At 31.9% G+C, this 15,216-nt stretch overlaps 1 protein-coding gene across 8 annotated transcripts in view; it reads left to right on the top strand.

Moving 5' to 3' along the window:
• The window catches only part of LOC106682458 (uncharacterized), a 291,824-nt gene that overhangs the window by 163,250 nt on the left and 113,358 nt on the right, over nucleotides 1-15,216 (top strand). For all 8 annotated transcript variants that reach the window (XM_067053724.1, XM_067053719.1, XM_067053721.1 and 5 more), the window contains one exon: nucleotides 545-614. The gene's annotated coding sequence lies outside the window, so the exon portion shown is untranslated. The remainder of the gene's footprint in view (nucleotides 1-544; nucleotides 615-15,216) is intronic.

Below are 15,216 nucleotides of genomic sequence, written 5' to 3'. Positions count from 1 at the left end.
TTTTTTGTTCTGTTTAATATTGTAAAGATTCCTTAGTCTGTAAATCAAAATATTTTATTAAAACTAATATTTATCTGGCAACGTTTTTTGAAAGAATTATTGCTGATCCTATATTTGTTTATATATTTTTCTCCTGTACTAAATTGAATTATGAATAGGCTAGTTATAATTCATTTTTAAGAAATAATAAAATATTGTAGGGGGCATTAGCAGTAACGTGGCAACGCGCCAGTCTACCCACACAAAGGTTGTCAGATCGAGTCACGGTCCCACCCGGGCTTTTTTAAAGCATAAAATAATACAAAACTCACTCACAACCTCCCCCGGGCATTTTTGAGGTCCGTTAGCCAATGGGTGATACTCAAAAAAAATAGGCGTGGGAGTGACGTACCCACACTGCGAAAAAAACACGTCAAGAAAAGCGAGGACTTAGGCCTCTATGAACTGTAGCCATATAATAATAATAATAAAATATTGTAAACAATAAGGTTATTGTTACGTAATTGGTACAAGTAATTTTTGGTTCGTTTAATTTTTTTTCCAGGCCGGCACATTGAGAATGGGACTCGACAAAGTGTGACCTAGATCTTAAAGATTTTAACAACCGCTTACAGGTATGTGAATTTTTTTTTTAAAGATTTTTAATTCTCCTAGAACGTCTTATGTGTTGTTTTTTTTCGTTACCAATGTTGAAAATTTTAGTAAAATAAGAAAACATCCACATTACATTGTAATGAAACCAAAATGTTACTCAATACATACTTAGGTTATTCTATACAAGGCTATTCATAGTTTTAATGTATTTGGAATTAAGTAATTTCTGCTCTTGATACCTTACTATTGTATTGTAAGTTTGAATTCTGTTATGTAAATATTTTGGGATAAATAACAGTGAAATGGGTTAGGAATTTCTGTATTCAAAATGAGAAAATCCAATAACAAACAAAATAGATTCAAAGTCCAACTGAATAGTAAGAACATTTTGTTGCACAGCAAAAATAAGCATCATATATCTTTAACAGAAACAGGAAAATTTCTATGATAGCTCTTACCTGTTCAAAGCATTCCATTATAATCACAGATGGACTATTTCACAAAAGAGTATTTGGTCCCATATATCAGTTGTTGGTCATTAAATATTTTTGAAGTAATGGATTTTTGGTAGTTAATGTTTACTAAAAACGTTCTAGACCTGCTGCTCACATATATCGTTAACTCACAAAAATAATGAGACAACTGTAAAATTGACTTTATAGAATTGGGGAATATGATTGGAGCGAAAATGGATTTACTAGATGTTTGTAAGTCGAAATAATTGTACTTACGAAATTTCTACCTGTCTGAATTTTTGAGTATACTTATGTCGCCTTACAAACATCAAGTAAATGCATTTTTGAGCCTCCCAAAACAATAAATCCAATTTCACAAAGTTTACAGTGAAATTTTTATTCTTCTTGGCCAGCTATATTACGTTACAGTAGATACTGTTTTATGTTTACACTAAGAAAATCAATTAAAAAAAATAAAACTAAAGTAATTGTCTTCAAAGGCGGCTCTACTCGCTATTGGTGAAGGTTTTTCCCTCCTACTACTTTCCGTGTTATGATCTCCTCGAGACATTCTAATGTTATAGTTGTACATCGACCAACACTCGTGAAAGAAATTCTTGAGTTAGGTACACTGGAGAAGGTTAGAAGATTAACATTACTCTCAAAAGAAAGACTACATGATAGCCAAAAAAGATACACACTGCATTATTTTCCATATTTTTAAAAAATATTCATTATTACTAATAAAATACTTTTTATTTATTGATAGATATTACAATCTGCCACACAGTTGTGGGAAATAGAGAATAGTGATGAATGATCACATTTATACTAAAATAAAATAAAATAAGAATACAAATAAATAAATGAATGAAAAAAAAATCTCTCTTAAATATATATGAACAGAAGGACAAACAAAATGAACATAATCAAACTATGTGTATGAAAACAATAAATAAATAAAATAACATAATGATAAAATCAAATAATCTCTAGTCAGTTTTACACTCTTATATACAATATTTACACAATCGACCTGATGATCCCTAAGCCCACTCTATCCCACACGTGTGAGGGGTGAGCAGAGCTCAAAAAATCCCAGCGCATCCCTCTCGCCGCATCACTGGTAGTGAGCCAGTGGAGGCTGAGCAAGTGCGCTAAAGCCGCAAACACTCAACTACGATATTCATTATTAAAAATATTTTTTATTTATAATTCATATGATTAGGTTTTTAATCGCTTATATCCATTCTTTATATAGATATAAAATAGTTTCTACTATCTGGACTTTGACAAAGTAATTTCGAAGTCAAGTTGTGCTTGACCCATTAACTCTATCGTGATAAGCAATAGAATAGAAGTTAATCTCAATTATTTGATTACGGTTTATTTTATTTTTTATAAAGGTTCAACGCTGAACTTTTGTAAAATATAATAATTGACTATGTAGGAAAAGAAGAAATAAACCGGTTCAAAATAAATCCTGTAATGCACTGTATATTTACTATTTTAATTTAATTATTTTTATTTTCTTTATATATTTGTTTGTAATATTTCATAGAAATAATTACTATATATAATATTTTTTAATGAATCTTTTTAACAAATAAAAAATGTAATTTTTCTAATATAATTGTTGATTTAAAATAATTGTTATATACGATTAACAAAAATTAAAAATAAATTGTTTATTCGTTTTTTGCGATTTATGTATAATATATTGTACTAGTTTTTACCTCTTTCCAAATGAGGAAATATGAACACATACTTCATTTTCAAATAATGAATGAAAATTATCCTACATATGATTTTCACAAGTTTATTCAGCAATTAAATTTCAATCAAGCACTTAATAATTCGATAGGAGAATTTTATTTTAATCGTTTCGTTTTAATCATTGAATTTTCATGCATAGTTTAGTATAATTAAGTATTATCGACTTCATTTGGTTTATTGATAGGTCGAAATATGCTACAATACTTTTAAATGAATATTTCTATTTCTGTCCATTTTATTTAAAATACACTAACTAAAATTGTTATCTTTTGTGCATTTTATAACCTTGAATTAATCATTTATTACATAGATTATTATTATTTATTATTTATAATTACATTCCAGCGTAGACTTTGCTTTCTTACCAACCCTGTTCCATTCCTCTCATTCTGGCCTGTTCCATTCTATTTTGCCTAATACGCTCAGATTCTTTTCCATATATGCATCCACTGTTAGCATGATAGGTTAAATTTTGTTTTGCCAATTATAGAGCGATGCAGGAGCCTGGTCGGCGTTCTACTATCTGGGATTCTTATTATATAACCTAATCATTCTTTTCGCTGTGTCTTAATAAATTGGACCACATAACATCCTCATATATTGAATACGGTTCGGCATATATCTGAATCCTTAACATGTTTGCTGTACCATAAATTTCTTTTAAGCTTTTTTTTTTTTTATAGTCGCGCTAAGAGTCTATATTTGCCCGCGATAATTTAGGACTATTTTTTTTCAACTGTGTTAGGATAATTTTTTATTTATTAAAGAATATTAATAAACAATTCAGGACAATGGATATTACAGATCTACATGAAGTGAACATTCACATACAGGACAAAGTAATGAAGAAAAAATGATAATGAATAAAATAAAAAGATAGAAATGATAATAAAAAGAAATATCGTAACTGTAAAAATAATTAAAATATATAATTGTCATATTGATTAAAAAAAATCAAAGTAATGAACAATATAAACACATGATATAAAAAAAAATTATAATATTTTCAGTCAGTATAAGGAACTCTGGACCAAGCTTTACCACTTACCTGTGGAAGGCAAATCAGGACTCCAGAAGGTCCCAACGCTTCTCTCCTAGCTGCGTCAGTGATATTGAAGGACAGTAGAGACTTAGTTTGCCACATACGCTAAGGATATGAGTGGAAATGGCCATTGGTAGAACTCGTAAAGTTGCATATTCACTAAAGGTCTCGGGGCCAATGCCGTTTCAACCTTCGAGGAGAATTATAGGGATGGTTGGGGCTAGAAAGGGATTATGCTAATTAGGATGGTGAATAAGGTTTTGAGAAAAGTTGGAAAATATGGATGGAATAACTTTTGGGACATATCTAATGTTAAGGTCATGATGTAAGGTTTTCATTTGTTAGTACTGATTAATGTTTTGGTGCAACTTGAAGAAAACATGTCTTAATTGTGATCCCTCTGTTCTACTTTATTTATTCACTATTTATTTATTATTTCGCTTTGAGGCTAAATATATGTATTATTTTATTCCTTCAAAATATCAATCATTTTTATCAAAATTATTGTATTACTGGTACGTCCTGAATGTTTTTAGGTTAGTTTTGATTTATAGATCGTTATACTTTTATTACTCAGTGTATTAAACGACTTTTTTAGTGATAAGATATTCCTCGAGACACATATTTGTATAAGCTCATAATTAATTGCAAGATATTTCCATAGCTATTTGCTTTTTTTTTTTTTATCATAGAGACCATTTTGAACCGAATGACAAAAATCACCTTCCTTTTATCCCCAATTAAGAAAAAAAAATCAGAATCTAATTAAATTTTCGATTCTGAAATTCAACTTTCAAACGAGTTTCGATTAGTTTTGCTCAATTATATAATCAGATACTATCGAATGCTTGTAAGTGTTCTATAAAGAGGAGATGAAGGTCAATTTTGTGCTCTCAGCACTTTTCAAGTTGCTGCCTCATTGCGAATATTTTGTCCGTAGTGTCCCTTTCCCTCCAAAAACCGCACAAAAGTCATATCTTCAACAAAAGTATTTAAAATTATCGTGGAATTTTCTAGCAATGGAAATGCTATATGTAAGATTCCATGATAATTTGCTTGTTGAAGTTTAATGCTCTTTTAATAAATAGGCATATAAAACAAAAAGAATGTAACATGTTTGAGTATGAACACTATTATTTGAATTAAAAGGTAAAACAGATATATTATTAGTTATTTATACCTCAAGGAAAACGGAGATCTGGTTTACCATCTTAAAAAATGAATATTTCTCGAAATAATAGTCGTAACATACATTACCCCACGTTTATTAACATACCCAGGAGACCTAAACTCTTGAAGAGCTCAGAACCTTGGGGAATCATCAATATATAATATATAAATTGAATACGATTAAAGAATAACGAATACATTTTCGTTTTTTTTTTTTTTTTAAATAATTTATTTATTGATATTTACAACTGTATACACATATATACAACAAGTAAATTTGCTGTAGGTGACATAGTAACATGATAAAAACATGTGGAGAATCTACCCACTGATAGAACTCCAATAACATTTCTAGAGAAGAAGATCTCGAGGCCATCTTCTTTTCAGACGCCTAGGAGGATTATTAGGTAATGAAGGAGAAGCCAGGTTAGAAACAAGTGGATTTGGGTGGTTGAGAAGTTTATTATGGAAGGAACGGTATTTGGTTCTGGCCAAATCGGCAACATATGGAATCATGAGGTCCTGATGGATGACTTGATTTGTGACAAAGTAAGGAGCATTAAGGATTTTACGAAGGATTTTGGACTGTAAGGATTGGATTCTGGAGGAATTTGATGGTTTAGTGGAGCCCCAAACATTTTCTTTCAATTATTTTTCTGATAATGATTGTTCTGATAATTAAAAAAAAAAAACTTAAGGACATTGAACTATCGAAGAAGTAACGACAAAGCGTGCAAAATTACAATGTTTATCATTTTAGCTCTTGCGACAAAATGTTGCCGTGGCAGCAAGCTACTTTGGGTACCGATAGCATTAGTAATTCACAATTTCTTTGTAAAAAAAAATACGTATATTATGTTAATATGAAAACCTAAATTATTATTTAAATTCCTAAGTGACTACATCTGGAATAATGACTGACATGGAATCCTCATACTAGACTGAAAAGACAGGAAACTACTCGTCGATTCCGACTATTACATTTACTTGACAAACGGTCTAAATTTCCAATCCATTACAAAAAACTGATCTTCCTGACTATTATAAGACCTATCTGGACATACGGAGTTGAGCTTTGGGGCTCCACTAAACCATCAAATTCCTCTCGAATCCAATCCTTACAGTCTAAAATCCTTCGTAAAATCCTTAATGCTCCTTACTTTGTCACAAATCAAACCATCCATAAGGACCTCAATGTTCCATATGTTGCCGATTTAGCCAGAACCAGATACCAATCCTTCCATGATAAACTTCTCAATCACCCAAACCCACTTGTTTCTAACCCAGCTTCTCCGGCAATACCCGATAATTCCCCTAAGCCACAAGAAAAGAAGATGGCTCCGAGACCTTCTTCTTTAGTAACGTAGTTGGAGTTCTATCAATGGGTAGATTCTCCACACGTTTCTATCATATTATTTTATATCTGATAGTAAATTTAATTGTTGTATATAATTGTATACAGTTGTATATAACAATACATAAATTACTAAAAAAAAATCTAAATATAAGCATCGTACTATCCTATGTTTTGAACACTTTTTTTCATTGTACTCCTTAATTACCTTTAATACTTGAGTTTTTTTTCATTTATACCTATTTAAAAAAACAAAACAAAAAAGTTTTAGGAGGTTTTCGTTTTAAGTTTATTAGCAGTGATTTTTTTAATTAGGCTGGTTTAGGATTTAAAATTAGGATAGGATAGTATAAAAACCAAAGAAAAAAGGAATAGTTTCTTTCACATGATTCTTATCACATAATGATTGAAATACGAAAAAGTTCAAGTTCATTAATTATAACCATCATTAGAATTAATGGGGAATATCTGGGTTAAAAGGTGATTTCCAGAGAATAGTGCGTTCCGTCTCACCGTGGTCCGGATGTGGTGGTTTTGAAATTTATTTTGTGGAATAGGTTGATAACCACCAAAATTATTTGTCCTCCTTCAGTTGGAGTAACTACACTGAACTGCAAATATGCAACTAAATAAATGAATAAACTAAAACATAATTTCCAATAATCTGGATTATCTCTATAGGAAGTTTGGTGAGAAATTTTTTTTTGAGGTTAATGACTTCCAATTATCCCAACAGGGAGGTAACCAAACAGCACACTGGACATAAGATAAGGTCCAAAGAGGTAGTTAGAAATATAGAGTGATGGCTGTGCTAAGGAGTAGTGAAGATGCACAAATTGTGACATGATTTCTTAGAAGAAATTATGAGATAAATATAATTGTGTGAACTATAATGAATAGAAATGGATATTGTTGTTATGATAGTTTTGTTATTGTTGTAGGTTTAAGGTGCATGAATATGAGACAGTGGTCCCGAAACGTTGTACCATGTGGTGATAATTTTAATAAAGAAATTTCATTAAATTGGAAGTCATTACCCTCAAAAGAAAATTTTTTTAAGAATTGACTTACCAAACTTTCTATAGAGATAATCCAGATTATCGGAAATTATGTTTTATTTTATTAATTTATTACGATTTAGTTGCATATTTGCAGTTCAGTGTAGTTACTCCAACTGAAGGAGGACAAATAATTTTGGTGGTTATCAACCTATTCCACAAAATAAATTTCAAAACCACCACATCCGGACCACGGTGAGACGGAACACACTATTCTCTGGAAATGACTTTTTCACACAGATATTCCCCATTAATTCTAATGATGGTTATAATTCATGAACTTGAACTTTTTCGTATTTCAATCAAATGGTAAATTTCATTATGTGGTAAGAATTATGCGAAAGAAACTATTCCTTTTTTCTTTGGTTTTTATATTATCCTATTCTAATTTTAAATCCTAAACCAGTCTAATTAAAAAAACCACTGCCAATAAACTTAAAACGACAAACTCCTAAAACTTTTTTGTTTTGTTTTTTTAAATAGGTATAAATGAAAAATAAAATACTCAAGTATTAAAGGTAATTAAGGAGTACAATGAAAAAAAGTGTTCAAAACATAGGATAGTATGATGCTTATATATAGAATTTTTTTTTAGTAATTTATTTATTGTTATTTAAAATGTTTTAAGAATAATTTCCGATATTTTTATTAAAAGTTATAAAAATTCCTAATGTTGGTTACTAAAATCCAAAATATTATCTCTTAATGGAGAGGTCTATTTTATTAGTGTTTGAATGGAAACCCCTCTTTGATTTGATACATTAAATCACTAGGTGGGGTAGAAGCGAGTGGAGAAAGAAATGAGACGCCTATGAGAGTAGAAGAAGAGTGAAAGGAGGTGACAAAGGGTGGAGCTATCACCTCCTCGCCGAGGTCCTCATCAGATATCAATGAATGATGCTATTGATCTCCGTCTTCAATGCTGCCCCTATCCCTCCCCCCCTTCCCCCTTCCTACCGATAAAACACCCCTCTCAAATAAATATAGCTCCTTTCTACCCTTGTCCTTTTCCTTCGTTTCCTTTCTTTTATAAATAATTATCTTGTCTGGGTGAAGGATTTTGCGGTGGCCTAAGATGATTTCTGTACAGCGGCACCCTGTACCAACTCAATCTGAATGGAGAAACCTCTGGTGTGACAAGTGTATCTCTTATGTATATTAGATGGAATGTAGTCTCCTGCTTCAACAATCAGTACAGCCTAGTTTCGATTCTATCTTATGTACGAAAGGATAAAATGTGTTACAAAATTCAAGCTTGCTTAGATGAGATTTCCTATTAATCTATTTAAGATGGAGATAATTTAGCAAGGCTGAATAAAAGTTCACAGAGAGTTTCTAAATATTTTTTATTCGGAGATTGGTTAATTAAGTTAATTTGATTTCTGTCTCTTAATTTAATTTAAATTAACTAATAGAATAATACCCTTCTTCAGTTTATATAAATCCTTCCTTGCATTTATCATAATTGTTTTTTGACTATATTAAGGTGTGTCAAAGGGTTTTTTATTTTATTTTTTTTATTTAATGTAATTTACAACTGTACAAAATAATACAATAAGTAAATATGTTGTATGTTTCATATACACTTGAAAATCTTTCGAAGAAACCACCCATCGGTGGTACTTCAAACATTAATTTAAATTAGAAGGTCCTGTGGCCATCTTCTTTTCAGACGCCTCGGAGGATTATCAGGGATTGTTAAGGATGAAAGATTAAGAATTAGTGGGTTAGGAGTTTGAAATGAAAAGACGCATATCTGTTTTGAGCCAATTCTGCAACGAATGGGATGTTAAGGTCTTTGTGAATGAGTTTATTTGTAACGTAATAAGGAGCATCAAGGATTTTGGATTGTAAGGATTGAATGCGGGAGGAATTTGATGGTTTGGTGGAACCCCACAACAGCTCAATCCCATATGTCCAAATTGGTCTGATTATCGTAGTGTATACTAATTTTTTGTACTGAATGGGAAGTTTAGAGCGTTTGTCAAGTAAGTTTTGTAGGAATCGAAATCTACGAGCAGTTTCTTGTCTTTTCAGTCTTGTGTGTGGATTCCAAGTAAGACTCTTATCAAGACGGAGTCCTAAGTATCGAATCTGTTCAACAGGCGTTAGTGGAGTAGTTTGAAAGGATACTGTAGGACAAGAGGGTAGAGGTTTACGACGGAGAGTAAAGGTGATCTGGTGGGATTTACCAGGATTTATTTTGATTCTCCAATTTTGACACCATTCTTCAATAGATGTTATGTGTGTGTAGTGTTTGTGATGCATTAGTTGGGTCGTTGTTTACAGACAGTATACATGTGTCATCAGCGCATGTTGTTAGGACTGTGTTAAGGTGGGTTGGGATGTCAGCTGTATAAACCGTATAAACAATGGGACCTAAGATACTACCTGTGTCAAAGGGTTAAATTTTGATTGTTTGATTTTTTTTTTTTAATACTGATTGTACTAAACAATTTTAGTATGAGTATACTTCGGGATCTGACCGTACCTTACTTCAAGTATCTCGAATGCATGTTGAAATATTAAATTTATATCAGTGTGGAAAAGGGGTGGTGGAATGTGAGACTTCCCTGCTTGTATGAGCACTTATATTTTCGAGGGGCCAGAATAAAATCCCCGAGGGGCCAAATGAGTTAGTGTGTTAATTTAAATAATTATTTGATTAAATGACATAATAAGCATTGGATGGTCTCATATATTAATAAATAGTGATCTCTTATCTGGGGACTGGGTTGGAAGTCTCGCTGCCGTGATTACTTCTGCGTCCTATAGCCTCTTCCCTCGTCCTGGTGTGCGGTGGGCGAAATGGTGAAAACCATGTACTTAACACCCGGTGTTAAAAAAAGAACGTCTTTCTCTTTTCCGAGGCTGGCCAGCATCTCATCGGCTTTGGCGTGGTAGTAGGGACAAGCCAGGTTCTGGATGCCACGACAAATGATTTCGGGCGGCTTCACAGTCGTTGCGTCTTCGGGGTCTTCCGGTGAACGCGTTAGGGGAAGCATACAAAATTGAGACCCCCGACTCCAACTTTATACAAACATTTCGGCCAAAAAATTCGGATTACTTAAATCTGACCGTATGTAATGACACTATGTACTACGAAACGAGATGCAAGCAACTTAATTGTCAAAAAATAAAAAGATTTCTACATGAATAATCTATTTTAATCCATAATTAAAGCTTATAAAAACTAGTCAAGAGCTAAGATTTTCTAAGTTCACACATTCTTTAGGGCCTGAATAGGTAATATAACTTTTTTTTTTTATTTTATTTATTTATTGATATTTACAACTGTATAAAAAAATACAACCAGTAAATTTGATCATAATGACATAATGATATGATACAGGATGTAGAGAAACTACCCAGTAGTAGAACTCTAAAAACAGTTTACAATATAAGGTCACGAGGCCATCTTCTAATATAATCTTACAATTGGAAAATAAAGCCAAAAGAATAATTCTTTTTTATTATTATTAAATTTCACCTGGTTTTTATAAACGTTGCATTATTCTATATTTTTCTCTTTACCAGTGGACCCTTTTATATACAGGGAGCGCATTTATGACGGCTCAAAAGGAGTAAATTGAGGAACTGTAGTAGTAATATTTTTCTTTTAACTACCGAATATATTCGTTTCCGTCATCTCAATCCTGTGAATCAGGATCGTCTTATAATAAGTTGAATAACAATAATACATTTTACAAAATATACATTTTATGGGAAAACGGTTGGTCTGAGAAAAACATTGCAAAATGTTGTAGAGATCAAAGATCACATTCCAATGGTCTGCGGGAACTTTATCTGCTTGATCTTGTGTAATATATGAGTCAGCAAGATCATCAAAGTGTTTTTTGATCTATGACCAATCAGTGTTGGCAGTATCGAAAGCGACTTCAAAGTATGCCTTTTGGCTGACATCAGCAATGGATTTCTACCAATGTCCGCTACGCCTCGTATGACACGGCGCTGCATGAGTAGTTTACGCTCAAGGGAGCGAATGCGTAAAATGTGGCTAGTGAATGCTTCTGGCATAATGATATTTGTTAATCTAGCTCGAGCGTGGTAAAGAATAACAGCAGAGAGAAACGACTGGTGCAATAAGGAAAGAAGATAGCAGCGTGATACCATTGAGAAAAAAATTAAAACGAACAAGTAGACTGTAATGATTATAATCTGACCCAGTGACTGAACCGTATTCATAAGTCGAGGTGAACAGTCAGACTCCGATAGGAATTCATTGGAACATAAGTCATAAAGAAGAATCAAGTCATAAAAAAGATCTGCAGTATAAAGTTAGATTCAGGAGTGGTAATGTGATCATATCACTTATAAGAGGCTGAAAAGTAAAATGATTAACAAGGAATTTAAAAAAAATATACTTATAATTACGATAATTGATAATGAATTGTACCTCCTAACGATAGCAAAACGTCAATGATTAAAAACAAAAAAGAAGTTAAATAAAGAGCATGATCAGTAGTGGACACAATGGCTGCTCTTAATGAATGGGATTTGTTGAGACTCCATGAGAAAATAATAATTCTGAACAAGGTTATGACAGATATTCTTAGAATGCTAATGGATAGCAATAGAGTGTAGTTAAACGAAGAGCACGGTCAGTAAATGACATCATGGCTGCTCTTAATCAATGGGAGATGCTGAAACTCCATAAGAAAATAAAAATCATGAACAGTAAATGCCACAATGGGTGCGCTTAACGAATGAGAGAAGTTGAGACTTCATGAGAAAATTAAGAGCATGGTCAGTAGATTGTGTAATGGGTGCTCTATGTGAATAGGAGTTGCTGAGACTCCATGAGAAAATGATAATTCTGAAGAAGGTTACGTCAGACACCATTAGAATGCTGATGGATGGCAATAGGGTAAAGTTAAATGAAGAGCATGGTCAGTAGATGGTGTAATGGGTGCTCTATGTGAATAGGAGTTGCTGAGACTCCATGAGAAAATGATAATTCTGAAGAAGGTTACGTCGGACACCATTAGAATGCAGATGGATGGCAATAGGATAAAGTTAAATGAAAAGCATGGTCAGTAAATTACAAAATGGATGCTCTTAACGGATGGGAGATGCTGGGACTCCATGACCAAACATGAGCATGGCCAATAGATGATTTGTGAATCAATTTTGACAAATATGGAAACTACTAATGCTGCCAACGACATACAGATGTCTATTAGCTCTCAATTGAGGGGTAGTAGCAGTTTTCATCGTATTCGCCAAAATAAATTAAAAAATGATTGATTTGAAGCTGTTCAGAAAAAACTTTTGCTTTCAGAAAAACTATGTCTCTGCAACTATTAGACGTACAGATGCCAATTAGCATTCAAAGCAAACCTAATTGAATGCACTACAACTAATGTTTTTCGCAGAGGAAACCTTTTCCATTATATTCACCACCAATTCTTCAATATTTACTTTTTAATAGCATTTTTATCTCTTGTTCAGCACAGAAAAAAATTGAACCATCTTCTAACACAAAATAACGTGATTTTTGTTTTACTTGAATGAACTCAAAAATGAATCTTTTGTAACTTCAGGAGAAAAAACACCATTTTTTATGGTTGGGAAAGTAATCGATTTTGACTCTTAACTGTATATAGTTTTGATTTTACTAATCAAATATTGGGATGAAATCGCTTTTTTTTTTGTAATCGTGGAATAGTACAAGACCTTCGTGTATGGGTGGAAGGAGGCTGTGGGCTCTACTCACTTCTCCCTGGGTAGGAGAGAATAAGACACCAGCAAGGCCTCAGTAAAAGATCAAGATTTATTTTGTAGCAAGAGCAAGCTGTGTGCACAGCTATGTAATGTTTATCATATGCAGCGATGAGTTGTACCCACTGCTGCGAACACCCGTATTGTCTAATAGGCAGGGTAGGGTGATAAGTAAATAATCTTGGAATAGTTTTAGTCCAAGATATATTAAATTTTAATTTAATTATTAAATCCAAAATAGTCCATAAATAAATTTTAATTTTACATTCCATTCGATATGCAGAATTAAAATTTAATTTATATATATATATAGTTGACCGTAAAGATTTAAATATAAGTAGATGGTCAGGGCTGCGGTCAAAAAAATAAGAACAAATAGTTTGAACTATTTGTTCTTATTTTTTTGACCGCAACCCTGACCATCTACTTATAATTAAAATTTAATTGTTAGAATATATACACATAAATGAAAAATTGTTTCCTCAGTTGTGTTATTGGGTCTATTCAATTAAAATTTTGCTTTCATAAAACTGAATTTTTGTCCTGATAATAAACTTGATTATTTTAACTTATGCTTCTTGATTGGCACTTTTGAATAATAGAAAGACATATGTGTTGTGACAAATAATTCATAAAGTAGTTATTATCAACCAAGATTATTGTCTATTTTTACTTTATCGACTACTTTAGTCCATTGTCTTTCGTTCGATCCGGTTACGCCATACCTGCTCTCCTAAAATTAATTCCGTTGCATAAATACACTGAATTTGGCTAGATGTCACTAATAGAATGACAAATGTAGCGAACTAAGGGAGGGGGTGAAGAGTACACACGCTACGTGTAAACGAACACGTGTAGCTTAGGTCCCAGGTCACAGCTACATCATCCCTCCTGTATTCCATTAGTGTCAATCTATTACAGTGATAAGGAATGATTCGTTTTCACCGAGAAATTTATAGATGATATTTTTGTTTTTATCACAGATGAAATTTTCATTTTTATCATAAATGATAAAAATTTTTTGGCAACTATTTTTTTTTGTATTTCCACCGGATAAATCGTATGTTTCCCTAATTCTGTATTTGAATTGATGAATTTTCAATTCCCGATCATCTTAAAATGCGTTGAATTATTATAATAATAATAATATATATTACAGGTTATATATTATACCAAAAAAAGACTAATGGTGTGAGGAAAAAATTGTGGAGCGTAATATTTTCTTTCATACCCCCAATATTTGTCTCTTTTATGCTGCATACGTGCCTGATATTAATTAATCTGTTACAATTTCAGAAAAAGCTATTTTTTTTTTGGTTGAGCCATTTATGTATTTTAATTGCGTGGAAGAAATCGAAAACCCTACAAAAAAATATTGTTGGCTAGTGTTATAGTAGTCGATAAAAATTAAAACTGATGAGAATTTGATTGATCCAGTAATTGAGTGATTGAGTATTCTTCAATACAGAGTTAATAGTTCAGCGATTACGAATCCATTTCCGTTCAATTAGAAATCATCTGTCTCCTCAAAAACCGAACTATGCAAACCAATATTATTATGGGCAACTTATTTAATTTCATATTTCTTAAATTAGATGTCATATGTTTACATCCTATTATTTCATATTATTATCATATTGTTTACATCCTATATGATTACAGGATAATTATAGGATCTTTTTTCGTTGTTTTAAAGTAAATCAATCGTTGAAAGAGTTAATTAATTAAATATTTATTCAGTTGCTTTGTTTTCGTAATTATTTCTTATAATTGTCAGTAAAGATAATCTAATAGTTCTTCTAGCTTGAATAGATTTTATTGATGATTACTTTTTAGTACCATTGCTTTAATAATAAATCTTTTAAATTTGAAAACATTTTCTATTCGCTTTGTTACAATCATTCATACTCTGCATTGTTTGTATTAAATCAAACTTTAACGATTAACTCCGCATTTATTAAAGAGTGGTGTAGTTTAGAAAAAAAATCTTAGTTTCTACTTCTGTCTTTTTTTTTAGCGAGGGAA

Source organism: Halyomorpha halys, unplaced genomic scaffold (genome assembly GCF_000696795.3).
Source record: "Halyomorpha halys isolate HHAL.00 unplaced genomic scaffold, Hhal_1.1 Scaffold415.1, whole genome shotgun sequence".
NCBI lineage: Eukaryota > Metazoa > Arthropoda > Insecta > Hemiptera > Pentatomidae > Halyomorpha > Halyomorpha halys.
Note: the sequence above shows the minus strand (reverse complement) of the source record. Positions and strands in the feature narration are given on the sequence as shown.